Below are 13,979 nucleotides of genomic sequence, written 5' to 3'. Positions count from 1 at the left end.
TTTTTATCTCTTTCCTTTTTTTCCTTTTGGTGCAACAAGCATCACCTGCAGGTGAAGGGAGTAAAAAGGAAAAAGGAAGAGAGGAAAGTAGAGAGGAAGGAAGGAAGGGAGAAGGAGGGTAGAGGAGCAAAAGAGAAAAAGTAGAAGGGGGAGAGGAAAGAATGGTGTAAGAGGAGAAGGAGGAAAGAGAGGGAGGGAGGGAGGGACGGAGGGACAGAGGTTGGGGAAGGGGGACAGGATTTTGGGTCTTGCTACTATGAACTGCAAATATGGGAGCAGAGTGTGTCTCTAGATGGGACCAGCAGTGACCATTTGAAAACCACCAGAGCACTTGAGTCACTTGGAGAACTTCCTTGTCTCCCGACAGAGGCTCTGGGAAGAAGCAGGTCAGGCATCCCAATGAGGGAGGCCCTGGATAAATCGGAAATTGAACTCAAAGACCCCGTCTGAGTTCTATTCTGGGTTTCACCAGTGACTTCTCCATTCAAACTCAATGACCAGTCATTTAACTAAAAGTCACACCAGCTTGGAAATGTCACTATAGGCTTCAAACCGTGCACCTCCAAGACTAGGGAAAGCAGATCCTAACAGATACCCAGCAGCAGCAGCTCCATGCCGGGCACATCCGAAGTGCTTTACAGAAATGCAATCACGGCGGGCACATTCAGTCGCAATGACCCTGAGGCCAATTCGAGTGGCTCTCAAGCCTCTTTTATCCTTGGGGGACCCCATCTGCTGGGAGAATAAAAAGCCCTTTTATGTCCCGCCACCCTATAGACCACCCACCCCAGCCGTTTGTGCTTTGTCCTCAAACCCCTCCATCTAATTAACAGGGCACAATTTTTGATGAAATATTGGTGAAATAAATTATTCATGCATGTCAGAATATCAAATATAGATGGAGTCATCTTGTAAATGGCTACAGTGCCTGCAATTTGCCTTAGAGCACTTTAGCCTAAATAACATAATGCCGTGTACTTGTTACTTAGCTAAAGCCGCAACTGCAGTGAAGAAGTCCCTCTTATAAGAATTTGCCTTGTAGGAACCTAGACTCATCTACCGAGGTCATCTTCTTGGCCAAGGTCAGACGCAGGTATTCTTTGGTGAAGGACTGGCTTGTTGATCAGCGTGGTGGCTATTATAAATGGGCTTGCTTTGGCAAAATATGATCCAAGAGTTGTGTTACCAGCTAAGTATAAGAAACACAGGTAAACAGGGAGAAATTGGTCCTAGCATTCTGTGGCACAGGAGAATAACTACACGGTAATTTTTGTTATATCTCAAAATAACTAGAAAAGAAGGCTCCCAACACATAGGAATGATAAATGTTCAAAGAGATAGAAACGCTGATTTCCCTGATTTGATTATCACACATTCTATACGTGTATTAAATTATTATGTCTTTACCTCATAAATATGCACAGACATTGTGTCAATTAAAACATTTTTTTAAAAGCACTTAAGTGAGAGATGAACCCAGTTTTCTGTTTCTTTGCACCGGCAAAAATACTTAGCCAGACGATGTTTGTGCCGATGGCCATGACTACCTGTCCTCCTCACCATATCTAATGCCAACGACCACAGGGTAAGCACTCAGCATACAGTGGTGGAATAAATAATGAGAACCACTCTGCCACACTTGGGGAAATTGCATCTGGGATCAAACAAGTCCATCTTTTGCAAGACCTGTTGGAAAACCTTGGCAGGTGTGTGCTTAACTTTTTGGATTCCCAGCCAGGCCTCTCCTGATTTGAATGAGAGGCAGTTCGAATGCTTAGGAAAAACTGAGCATTGGTGGCATGGGCCTGCACACCTATAGTCCCATCTGCTCAAGAGGCTGAGGATGGCTTAAGCCCAGAAGATGGAGACGGGCTGGGTGGCATAGGAAGACCCCATCTCCAAACCAAACCAAAACAAACCAATCCAAACCCAGAAAGCCGTTGACTTCCTTCCATTGTCAACTCGTGGCCATCTCAGAGCAGGTCAAATTTTTCAGCTCTCTTTATCCACAGACAGCACTGAAGGAGACCATAAACTCATCCAAATTTAGGCCCACAATACACAGGAGAAGTGGGGAAAATATTCAAGCTATGAAGTGCTGACGGCTCATTACCATGACAAAGGTTGTAACAACTTGGACCCAAAGCTGAACAAAAGCCGTCCACGGTTCTATTTGCAATTCCAGGATTGTATTTGTAATCTCCCTTTGCAGGAGAAAGAGGCCGCCAGTAACGGGCTGAAATACAATAGGAAGAAGGAATCCGCAAGGCGAGACCCACCAAAGGGATCAGCGAATGGGCCAGCACACAGGCTCCGCGTATGTGTATATCTCCTCTCTGTGTGTACACAGTTGAGGAGAGTCAATTATTGTCATGGGTAAGAGTTTAACATTCTTGACCTATAGGTGGCTTTTAAAAAATATATGCGTCAGGGCTGGAATGCCAATTTGAAGTGAAGAAGCTTTGGGGGGAAATGGATAGAGGGTGCAGGCAGTAGGTCCCTGGACCTGGAGGAGACCGCTTTAATTTGTTCGCTGCAGAGTCTGAGTCAGCCAGCACCATAAGCTGCTAAGTAAAGCCCGATTAATAATGCAAAGGGGGAGGGCTCAAGAATCATTGTGCTAGGAGGGTTTTGGTGTCAGAGAGGCAATCATTTTTCCAAAAGTCAGTGGCAATTTTGGTTAACAAGTGACACAAATGGAACAGGTCAGTCCACCATTCTTTGGGGCCCTCCCTCACCCATCGCAGCTGAACTCTGCAGATTCTGATTCATTATCATTTAGTCTCCTTTTGTCACTCACATAGCCAGTGTCTGTGGTCTAGAAGTGTGTGACAGAAGGGACTCTTCAAAAGGACTCCGGTGCCTAACAGTCCCAGGTGCTTGAGGAACAAAGCCATTGCTTTTGTTCTGATGGGAAAGAATAAAACCCACATTCTATTCTATGGTCCCACCACCAGCCAGGCTTTTAATTGGCACATTGGCGTCAGTATTTAAAGAGGCCTGCGATGGATGACAGCTTAGAAGTGAGGCCTCACTGAGGCAGAAGTGACTTCACCTGCACGCTCATCCTGCCTTGGAATTGTTTTTCTCTGCTCTTGTTGTTCCTGGCACCTGGGAGACTTGTGTGGTTGCTGTGAGAGGAGGGGCAGCCAGGGATGCTCTCAGATTGTAGGGCCGCAGTTAATATCTTGCATTAATCGTGGGCTTTGATGCATCTATCTCTCTTTTCCCCTCCACCTCCCCAGCCCCTGATGAACATTAACAAAGTTGGCACCTGACCACACTTCGCATTTCTCCTTCCTCTGGTTTCCGTCTTGTTAGGTGCCCATGAATAAAAATGTCAGTTTGTCAATCCCATTTATGCTTACAAAGGGCCCCTCCCATGGACACCTGAGGATGAGACAGGCCTTCCATCCTCTCCAAGCTCAATGTAACATTCATCGAGCAATTCAGTGCAACACTGAAGCAATTCAATGTAACAAACATTTATTGAACCTCTGACTATAATTGATCAAAGGTCCTTAGTCATTAACAAAACCGCTCTTGTGACTTTCCTGACGAAGTCAAGGTGATTCTTGCAGTCAGCTCGTGGGATGCGCTTGTTCCTGGTGTTGGTGTCCAGGAAGTTCGGCATTGATGACACTGTCTAGTGCAGGAGAGCAGAATATTCCCCTCCCCAATACAGTTGGCCCTCTGTAGCCATCGATTCCACACCCATGGAATCAACCAACCTTGGTTGGAAAATGTTTGGGAAAAAAAATCATATCTGTACTGATTGTGGGCAGACTTTATTTTCCTTGATCATCATTCTCAAACATTACAGCAGAACATCCATTTATATGTTAGATATTTGCACTCTTCTAAAGTTGATTTAAAGATGGAGAGGGGAGGTATGTAGTTTGCAAATACTGTGTTTTTTTTTTCCAATTAGAGCTTTACAGTTATACATAGTCGTTGGGTTCATATTGACAAACTCATGCACGCATGGAATTTGGTTTTGGTTTGTGATCTCCCTTTTTTCCTCCCAAACTCCCTCCCTTGCCCTGATCTCCCTCTACTCTACTAGACTCCCTTTCGCTCTTCTATTCATATATATTTGATTGGTTCTTTTTACTTATACATAAAGGTGAAATTCCCTGTGGCATATTTATATATGCACATAACGTGATTTTTAAAGAATTCGTTCTGCATTGCTTTCCCTAATCCATCTCTCTACTCTGCCTCTCGATCTCCTTCTACATTACTGATCTTCCCTTTGCTTATGTTAACCTTTCTTTCCCTCCCTATCCTTTCCTGTATTTAACTCTGGCTTTGACATATTAAAGAAAATATTCGACCTTTGAATTTCTAAGTTTGACTTGTTTCACTTCCGATGATAGTCTGCATTTCCATCCATTTATCAGCACATGCCATAATTTCATTCTTCTTTATAGCTGAGTAGAACTCCATTGTGCGTGTGTGATTTCTTAATACATTGATCTCTTGATAGACTCCATAATTTAACTATTGTGAACTGTGCTGCTATAAACATTGAGGTAGCCAGATTGCTATCACATGCCAATTTTAGACATTTTGGGAAAATACCAAGTCGTGGGATAGCTGGGTCATATGGTTGTTCCACCCCTAGTTTTTTGGGGAATCTCCATACTGCTTTCCAGAGTGCTTGTACTAGTCTGCAGTCCCACCAAAAATGTACAAACATACTTTCCCCCCTCAACCTTACCAGCATTTCTTGTTGTTTGAATTCTTTTTTAATATCTTTTTTATTTCTTCTAATTATTATACATGACAGTAGAGTGCATTTTGACACATCATACATAAGTGGAGTACAACTTCTCATTCTTCTGGTTGTACATGATGTAGAATCACACCATTTGTGTTGTCATATATATATACATAGGGTCATAATGTCCAGTTTGTATTCTTGACCATTGTCATTCTGATTCGAGTTACAATGACATCTTAGTGTAGTTTTGATTTTCATTTCCTTCATTGCTAGATAGGTTGAATGATTTTTCATCTATTTGATGGCCGTCTGTGTTTCTTCTGAGAAGTTTGTTTAATTCTTTTGCCCATTTGTGGATATATATATTTTTTTGGAATAAAGTTTTTTGAGTTGTTTATATATTCTGGATATTAATCCCCTATCAGAGGAGTAGCTGGCCAACATTTCTGCAGGTTCTCTCTTTGCGCTCTTAATCGTTTCCTTTGCTGGGCAGAAGTTTTGTCGTTGGATGGCATCGCACTTACAGATTCTTGGTTTTATTTCTCATGCTTTGGGGGTCTTGTTAAGGAAGTTGGTGCCAACTCCTAGATGTTGGAGTGTTGAAGTATGACTAGCAGTTATAAGTTTTCTGGTCTAATCCCTAAGTCTTTGATCCATTTCAACCTGAGTTTTGTGAAAGAGAGAGGCAGGGATCTAGTTCCCTTTTCCTACATATAAGCTATCCAGTTTTCCCATCACCATCTGCTAAAAAGGCTGTCTTTTCTCCAAAATACATTCTGGGCACCTCTGTCCAGTACCAGATGGCTGCAGGTGTGTGGGTTTGTGTCTGTGTCTTCTGTTCTGTTCCTTTGGTCTTCGTGTCTACTTTGATGCTGAACCAGGATGTTTTGTTACTGCAGCTCTGTAGGATAATTTCAGATCAGGCATTGTGATGCCTTCTGCTTCGCTTTCCTTGCTTAGTATTGCTTTGGCTATTCTGGTCTCTTGTTCTTCCAATTAATAAGACTCGGTTTTTTCCTAATTCTGTGAAGAATGTGATAGGTATTTTGATGGGGATTGCTTTGAATGGCATATTGCTTTTGGTAGGATGGATGGCCAGTTTGACAATATTAATTCTGCCTATCCAAGAGCACTGGAGGTGTTTCCATCTTGTAAGGACTTCTTCAATATCCTTCTGAAATGTTCTATAATGTTCATTGTAGAGCTCTTTTATTTCCTTGGTTATAGTAATTACTAAGGTAATTACCAAGTCTTTTTTTGTTCTTTTTTTTGTTTGTTTTTTTGAGGTTATTGTGAATGGGATGGTTTTTCTGATTTCTTCCACAGCCAAATCACTGTTGGAGTATAAAAAAGATATTGATTTATATGTTTTAATCCTGCTAATTTGCTGAACTTGTTTATAAACTCTATGTCTTCTGGTGGAGTTTTTTGGGTCTTCTAGATGTAGAAGAATATTGTTGGCAAACAAAGATAGTTTGACTTCTTTTTATATTTGTATCCCTTGGATTTCCTTTCCTGCCTGATCACTCTAGCTAATGTTTCAAGGACTATATTGAATAGGAGTGGTGAGACTGGACAGCCTTGTCTTGTTCCTGATTTTACAAGAAAGGCTAATAGTCTTTACAATGTTAAGCTCCTTCAATCCTTACCTTCTCCATGTAAGGATTGGATGCTGGGTTTTATCAAAGGCCTTTTCTGCATCTGTTGTGATGATTATGTGATTCTTATCCTTAATTCTATTTAAGTGGTGACTTACATTAATTGATTTGCATATATTGAAATAAAATGCACTTGATCCTGGTGCATTATCTTTTTGATGTGTTTTTTAATGTGCTTTGCTAATATTGTATTAAGGATTTTTGTATCTATGTTCATCAGGGATGTTGGTCTGTAGTTTTCTTTCCTTGATGCATCTTTGTCTAGTTTTATTATCAGGGTTATACTGGCTTCATAGAATATATTTTGGAGTGTTCCTTTCCTTTCAATCTCACAGAATAATTTGAAAAAGACTGGTGTTCTTATGCAATGGTCTATTAGAACTCAGCTGAGAATCTATCTGGTCCTGGACTTCTCTCTTTTTTTTTTTTTTTGGAAGGCTTTTAACTACTATTTCAATTTCTTTTTTTATTGATTAAAAAAAAAGAAATGACAGTGTAATGCATTACAATTCTTATTACACATATATACAAACAAATTTTTCATATATCTGTTTGTATATAAAGTATTTTGACACCCAATTCGTGTCTTCATACATGTACTTGGATAATGATGTCCATCACGTTCCACCATCCTTGCTAATCCCCTGCCCCCTCCCTTTCCCTCCCACCCCTCTGCCCTATCTAGAATTCATCTATTCCTCCCATGTGCCCCCTCCCTACCCCACTATGACTCAGCCTCCTTTTATGAGAGAAAACATTCGGCATTTGTTTTTTTGGGATTGGCTGACTTCACTTAGCATTATCTTCTCCAACGCCATCCATTACTTAATGTTGGTCTGTTTAGGTTTTCTATGTCTTCCTGATTTAGTTTCATTCATATGTGTCTTGAAATTTGTCCATTTCTTCTGGAGTTTCCTGTTTATTAGAATATAAATGTTTATTAGAGTGTATAATTATCTGGATTTCAGAAGGGTTTAGGGTGGTATATCTTTTTCCATCTCTAATCTTACTGATTGGGGTCTCCTCTCTCTTTCTTTTGGTTAGGTTGGCTAAGGGTTTATCAGTCTTATTTATCTGATGGTCTTGTGAGATTTGGTGTCTGAAGGAGCAGGCACACCCATAGCGGTTACACCCGTCCCCGGTTCCTCATTGACTGAGTACTATGGGGTGTACAATCTTCCCAAACATCCCCTAGGTTTACTGTCTCCTATTGAGTTATTTAAAGAAATGCACCTTCAGGAGTCTCTGCCTCCCTTTGTTCTCTTGTGGTAGAAAGGCCTTTGGGGGTGGGTAAGTGCATTTTGGTGTGCACATAGCTTATCTCTATTGGTCAGGTGACCTTCTTCCCACCTTGTTCCTCAAGGGGGTGTGAATTTACCACACTCAGGTGTTAACAGCTGGCAATCCCTCTGTTTCATTTAGCCTTTGTCTTTTGGCTGCTTTCTACATCCCTAGGAACACTACATTTTAAGGTAAATAAAATGGACTACCGGATTTTCTATTTCTCACATTGGAGAAATCATCTGCTCCTTAAATCACCTGACTCTTAGGTAATGCAGTACCCACTTCAGAGTAAAATGGTACATCGGCATAGGGAGATACACTTGACTTTCAAAAATTCTCAAAGAGAATTTTCTCGATTGAGCTGTTTTGTTTTCCTTCTTACACCCCAAGATTAACAATATTTTCCTTTTTAAGTTTAATTCTGGTAATAGAGGATTCAGTTATTAACATATTGAAACCAGAGTCTGAGATGAAACCAGGTTCTCTGCTTCACCAGTTTCTTTCTGGGTTCTTGTCTTGGAAATTTGAAGAAGAAAATCCACAGACAATCAGGGAAAGCAGGAGTGAGTGGAGAAGGATCTATTTAAGTGGGAAGAAAAGAGAACTAACTCCTGCAAGGTAAGAGGGGAACTGATAGCAAGTTTTCCCCCTAAATATACTAGTCTAGGGGGTTGTATGTCTTCTGCATAGGGTCATTGATCAAAATCCACACTAAACAAGTATTGAAAATAAGCAAGGCCATTGATTCAGCCCATGACCTTCTAATTGGCTATGTCCTTTAGCCCTTGAGTCTGAACTTTCCTGTAATGTCCATTCTGGATCCACCCCAACGCCCATTTACCTGCTCTTCCAGGACAGAGGAATTAGCTGAAATGTTTGAAATGTGCCTGTAAGTCATTTTCATGGAGTGGCCTTTACATTTGTAATGGGGGCCCATTACTCTGATTTCCTGGCCATTAACTATCTGTTCTCATTTAATATGACACCAGCATAGGTTAATAAACATATACTATCAAGATAATAAAATTTTTTTACTAATTGGTACATTTTTTTTTCCTGAAGAGCAGCATGTCAATAGGTATAAGAAATCTTTCAGAAATATACATGCCTTTGGGCTGTGGGTGACCTCGGTGGTGGCTTGCTTCCCTAACAATGGTCAGGCCCCAGGTTACCGAGTGCTACCAAAATAAAAAAATTTAAAAAGTGTACACCTATTGACCTAGTAATCTCCTTCCTATAAACTCATCAGAGGAAAATAACTGGACAAATGGACAAAGGTGTATGGTCAGTGTAGACTTCTTTATAATGGAGACAAATTATCTACTCTCCTAATGTCCAGTAATAAAGGATATGTTACACCATATTCATGCAATAGAATAAGTCATAATTAAGAATGCTGTAATAGTAGAATACGTGTCACCTTGAGATAATTCACAGACTATGTGATCAAGTGCAAAAATCAAGTTACTAAATATTCTTTGCAGTGTGTTAGAAAACAACACTGTGAAGCGCTGCACTATGGTATGTAGACCACTTAAATGGAAGACGTTTGGCCACTTCCCTTATCTGCGTAATGAACATTTCCTCCAGGAGGAATTCAATGGCAGGAATCCTTTCCTGAGATGTCACTGCACCTGGAAGAGATGAGCTTACCTCCCAGGCAAGGATGTCCCTGACACTAAAGGTGTCAACACCTCACCACTCTCTTGAAGTCTCATTCTTTGTGTGCACATAATTAAAATGCTTTTTCTCCCATTAATTTTCCTACTGAACATCTGTTGAGCTCAAGAGACTCAAGATATTTAACTTCAGAGAGTAGAAGTTGCCTCCCTAGAAGAGCTACGGAGGAGACCCAATCACTCTGCTTGCTCCAGAAGCCTCAACTGAGTGGCCCCAAAGCCAAACAAAACCAATCAAATGGAAAGGGTAAGATTTTTAATATCCAAGTCTTGATCTCTGTAGAGACCAGTGGAGCAAGAGACCCAGAGTTTCTCTGTCTTTTTCCTCTCTAAACTTTCAAGTTGCACCTTCATTAAAGAGAGAAGATGTATGATCTAAAGACACAGACACCCAGGAAGCCACCACCTGCCAATAGAACCCAAAGCCCTCAGAGCGTGAGTACCACATGTGAAGACCTTCCATTGCTTCCCAGCATCTGGCACCTGCCAGGCCTGAGTTCCCTACTGATCAATAAGTAGATGGAGGAAAAAATAACTGGGAGTTCTTCAGATTTCAGGGGCGTCAGCACAGGTTCAGGGATGGAAATCCTCCTTCTGAGCTGTCAGGTAATGCGGTACAGGGATCCAGGCGGGGCCGTTCCCTTAGGACTCACCACGTCCTCCCCAGCCACACAGTGGTCCGTGCAGGGGGGGTCTGTTCTCACATCACCACTGTGTCACATGCATCACCTTGGACTGTCCTGGTCACTCTCAGTTACCACAGGAAACGCAATAGAGAAAAACAGCATGAAACGGCAGAAGTGTCTACAAAGTAAGAAAAAAGCCAGGCAGAACGTGGGGAGGAAATTGAAGCATATGCAAAGAATTCTGTTTTGTGTGTTTTCTAAAGTAAGGTAATTTAAGAGATGCCAATTGGCGAAGAGGAAATCTACATTTTCAATGGATTCTCCAATAAGTGAAGCAAACATGGGAAACTGCCAGTGTTTGTCTGTTCCCCGTCTTCCTACCTGGTATCTTTCCACATCACTGTTTGCAGAAAGCCCTCCGGAAGTGATCTGTTTAACAAAACGTTCTCATCTGACATGGCTGATTTCTTTCACTCCTGTAAGTGACCCCGTATTTCTCTTGACCTCCAACCTTCCTTTCGTTCCTGTTTTAATATTATGCTATTTCTTCTTTTCCTCCCACTCAAGCATCATGAGAATCTATGGCTATCATCAACCATGCTCAGATTTTCTGAAATAAAAATGAGAACATAGTCTACAAGTGCGAGTGAACCCACGGGAATGTGTGGTTGGCTCCTTTGGGGAGAAAAAGACAAGATGCAGACAGAGGTATAAGAGCCACATTGACACATAAACCTAATGATCACGATGAGGAAGGAAGGCAAATGGGGTAGAAAGAGCTCACCCAGAGGGAAGCTCTGAGAGAGTATCAGCCAGCCCAACAGGAAGCTCTGGAGCAGAGTAGCACAATAGGCAAGGGACAGGAAGGTCACAGCCACCCCCCACCCCCGTGCCCCACAGTGCTCAGTCATTTCTGGGGGCTTCCCAGAAGAGCCTGGCCTCAGCTGACCTTGAAGGTGCTGAGCTGGAGGCTGTCAACTGACGACACCCCTGCCCAGAGAAGGGAGAGACGGGGACCTAAGAGGCACTGTGTTCTCTGACCTCTGATCCTCTTCTCAGGCCTCGTGCTGACTCCTAATTTCTCCCGCTATGGTGTGGAGATGAGGTGTCCTTCCAAAGTTCCTGGGTTAATGCAGGAGGTGAGATGATTAGATTATGAGAGCTGTAATCTCATTGGAGGATTAATCCACTTGGTGGATTAATAACTTGAAGGAATCACTTCGTGCTAACTGTAGGCACATGGGGTGTGGCTGGAGGTGGGTCACTGAGGACATGCCTTTGGGGTTATATATTATGTCCCTGGCTCCTTGTATGCTCTGCTTCCTGGCTGTTGTGAACCGAACAACCTCCCTCCATCACACCCGTCTGCCGTGATGTTCTGCCCGATCTTGGGCCCAGAGCAATGGAGTTGGCCAACCATGAACTGAACCTCTGAAACTGTGAGCCCAAAATAAAACTTTCTTCCTCTAAGTTGTTCTTGGCAGATACTTTTGTCACAGTGACAAGAAGCTGACACATCTCTCTTTCATGAGCCATTCACAGTCAGGACCTTCCTCCTTATTTCCCTTAATTCCATTCCCATGTTACCTCCACTTTCTCTCCTCATGAGCTCTCTTCCTCCTTCTTTCCCCAGTTCCCTCCCACTTCTCTTTTACCTTATAAAGTCTGCTGTCCCACCTCCTTCCTCTGACCCTTTGAGAGTAGCAGGTTTTAGGAGCCCCGGATCTGTGGTGTGAGCTGGAGGAGACTTCTCCGCACCCCTTCTTAGCCGTGGTGACGAGGGGCACGCTGGCACCCATCCAAATGCATGCTTAAATAATGGGCATGCCAGGGCCAGAAAATTAAAACACAGCATGGATTGCTGAATTCACAATTTTATTGTCAGCGACTGCCTGGTGGCTCTGCATATTGAGAAAATCTTCACAGCGTCTTTCATTTCCCATGGTTTGGTTAATGTGCAGATAATTCTAGTGGTAAACTTTTTATTCCCCTCCAACCTATTCTTCCCCTCCTTTCTCTCCCAGCCCAGACAAATAAAATTGCAACTGTGACAAAGCGTGCTTCATATTTCATCTCATCGTTCACCTTTAGTAGATACTGGTGTTTTATGGCTGGAAAGAGCATCTATCCCAACTGCATCCACACGTTACAGATCAGGAAAGTCAGGGCAGAGGGGGTCAGGTGACTTGTTCAAGGTCACAAGGGGGATTGTGGGGGAGCAGATGTGAAGAAGCTCTTCACCCCCTAGCCCAGTGGGCCTCAGCCCCTCCCTCCTGAGCGTCTAGTGAAGAAACAGGACAGGAGCCATTGATTCCCATAGACAGACAAGGAAATGGAGACTCAGAGCTACCCAGGGAGGAAGAGGTGTAACCAGGTCTCCAGACCCATTTATTACCACTTGCAGTAACGATGCTGTCTTTCCCCAAGTACCTGTATGGTTAGCTTCTTTGTTCAAAGTTTTAGCAACAGCTTATGCACAGAAACATAGAACCTGTGAAGTCCATCATAAAATGATGACACAGAGGCGTATCTGTCATCTGTCTAGGGCTCTACCACTCTCACAGTTAGTTAGTCCTTCATTATTCCAGAGGGTCAGCACAGCCCGCCTAGCAGCTTGGTAGGGTGCCATGTTCAGAACCTCATTTTTATGGGTGAGGAAACAAAACCTCAGAAAGTAAACGATTTGCCCAAATCACATATTAAGTGAAGAAAGCAGGACTCAAAGCACAGGTTGTTGATACTCACTGCTCTTAATGTCCCTGCTCTGCCCTCCCTGCCTCCACCTTGCTGTCCTCCGGTTTGTGTCCACTGCTGCTTTGCAGAGCAACCAGGAAGACCTTTATTCAGCAGGCAGCCCTGCACTCTGAAATGCACTTATAAATTACATGCACACACGCCTGCTACCGTTTTAAGTGTACGTGTGAAGTCTGTTAGACTTTACAACTGCCTTTTCAACAACGTGATTAAAGGATCTAATATTTTCTTCCCTTTAGACCACTTCAGGGGAAACTATTCAGAATTAGAAGACAGATCCTTCCCTTGCTAAAAATCAACACTGTCCTCAGATTAAAATCCAAACCGACTGTGGTTTCTAAAGCCCTTCAAGATGTGACCCTGTCTCTCTCTCAATCCAATTTGTGGCTCTGCCTCAATTCCAGTTCCACACTCCAATTTCCATGCTCCCGTCGTCCATCATCTCTCTTCTGTCCCCTGTTGTCATTTCTGCCTGCAAAATGCTTCTCCTCTCTGAGCCTTCCTCCCCTCCCTCCTCTTCCTGCCCAGTGAATACCCACTGGCCCCTCGGGTCTCAAATGAAAACTAACTTCCAGGGGTTGGGGACTGCCCTGCATGCTCTGAGGCAGGTCAGGTGTTTTGGGGGGTGCCTAGTAGCAACAGTTAGAGAGCAATGTCATTTCCCGTTTGTATTAACTTGTCTTCTTTTTCGAGTAGACAGTCTGTTCCTTGAGGGCAAGGCATGGGGCTTGCTGGAAGGTTCCTCCCCAGTTCCATCAAAGCACCATGAATGTCAGCATCCATTGTTAAGCAGTGTCCACTCCCATCCCACGGGTTTCTATTGACAGGAAAACAGAGAGTGCAACTAGCCCCTGGACGGTGCAGGTCCCATGGGGGGATGTTTCTGACACCTGCTTTCTTTTTTGAACTGCCCAGCAAGGACCTTTCCCTTGGGTGAAAATTAAAACTTGGACACTCATCACAACTTTTCTGTTTACTCTGAGGCAGTGGAAAAGCCGTCAAGGGTCAGTCTTGTCTTCATTAATTTAGAGTCCATCACGCAAAACTTCAAGATCGTGGGGAGGTCCAGGGCCCCTATTCCATCGGCCAATGCTGCTCTTCTCTGGGGAAGTGGCTGAGGCTGGCGTTTTTTCCTCTGCTGGTCTATCTTCTCCATCCACTAGCCACAGTGTCTGAACCCTGGGGGGGAGAGGGTGGGTGGACGGGAATGGAAAGGAGGGATGATGTTGGCGATATGCCACCCCAAAATGAG

Source organism: Marmota monax, unplaced genomic scaffold (assembly GCF_021218885.2).
Source record: "Marmota monax isolate L192 unplaced genomic scaffold, Marmota_monax_Labrador192_F-V1.1 WCK01_AAM20220418_F8-fsc00029, whole genome shotgun sequence".
NCBI classification, from domain to species: Eukaryota; Metazoa; Chordata; class Mammalia; order Rodentia; family Sciuridae; genus Marmota; species Marmota monax.
The sequence above is the reverse complement of the archived record's forward strand: the minus strand, read 5'-3'. Positions refer to the sequence as shown.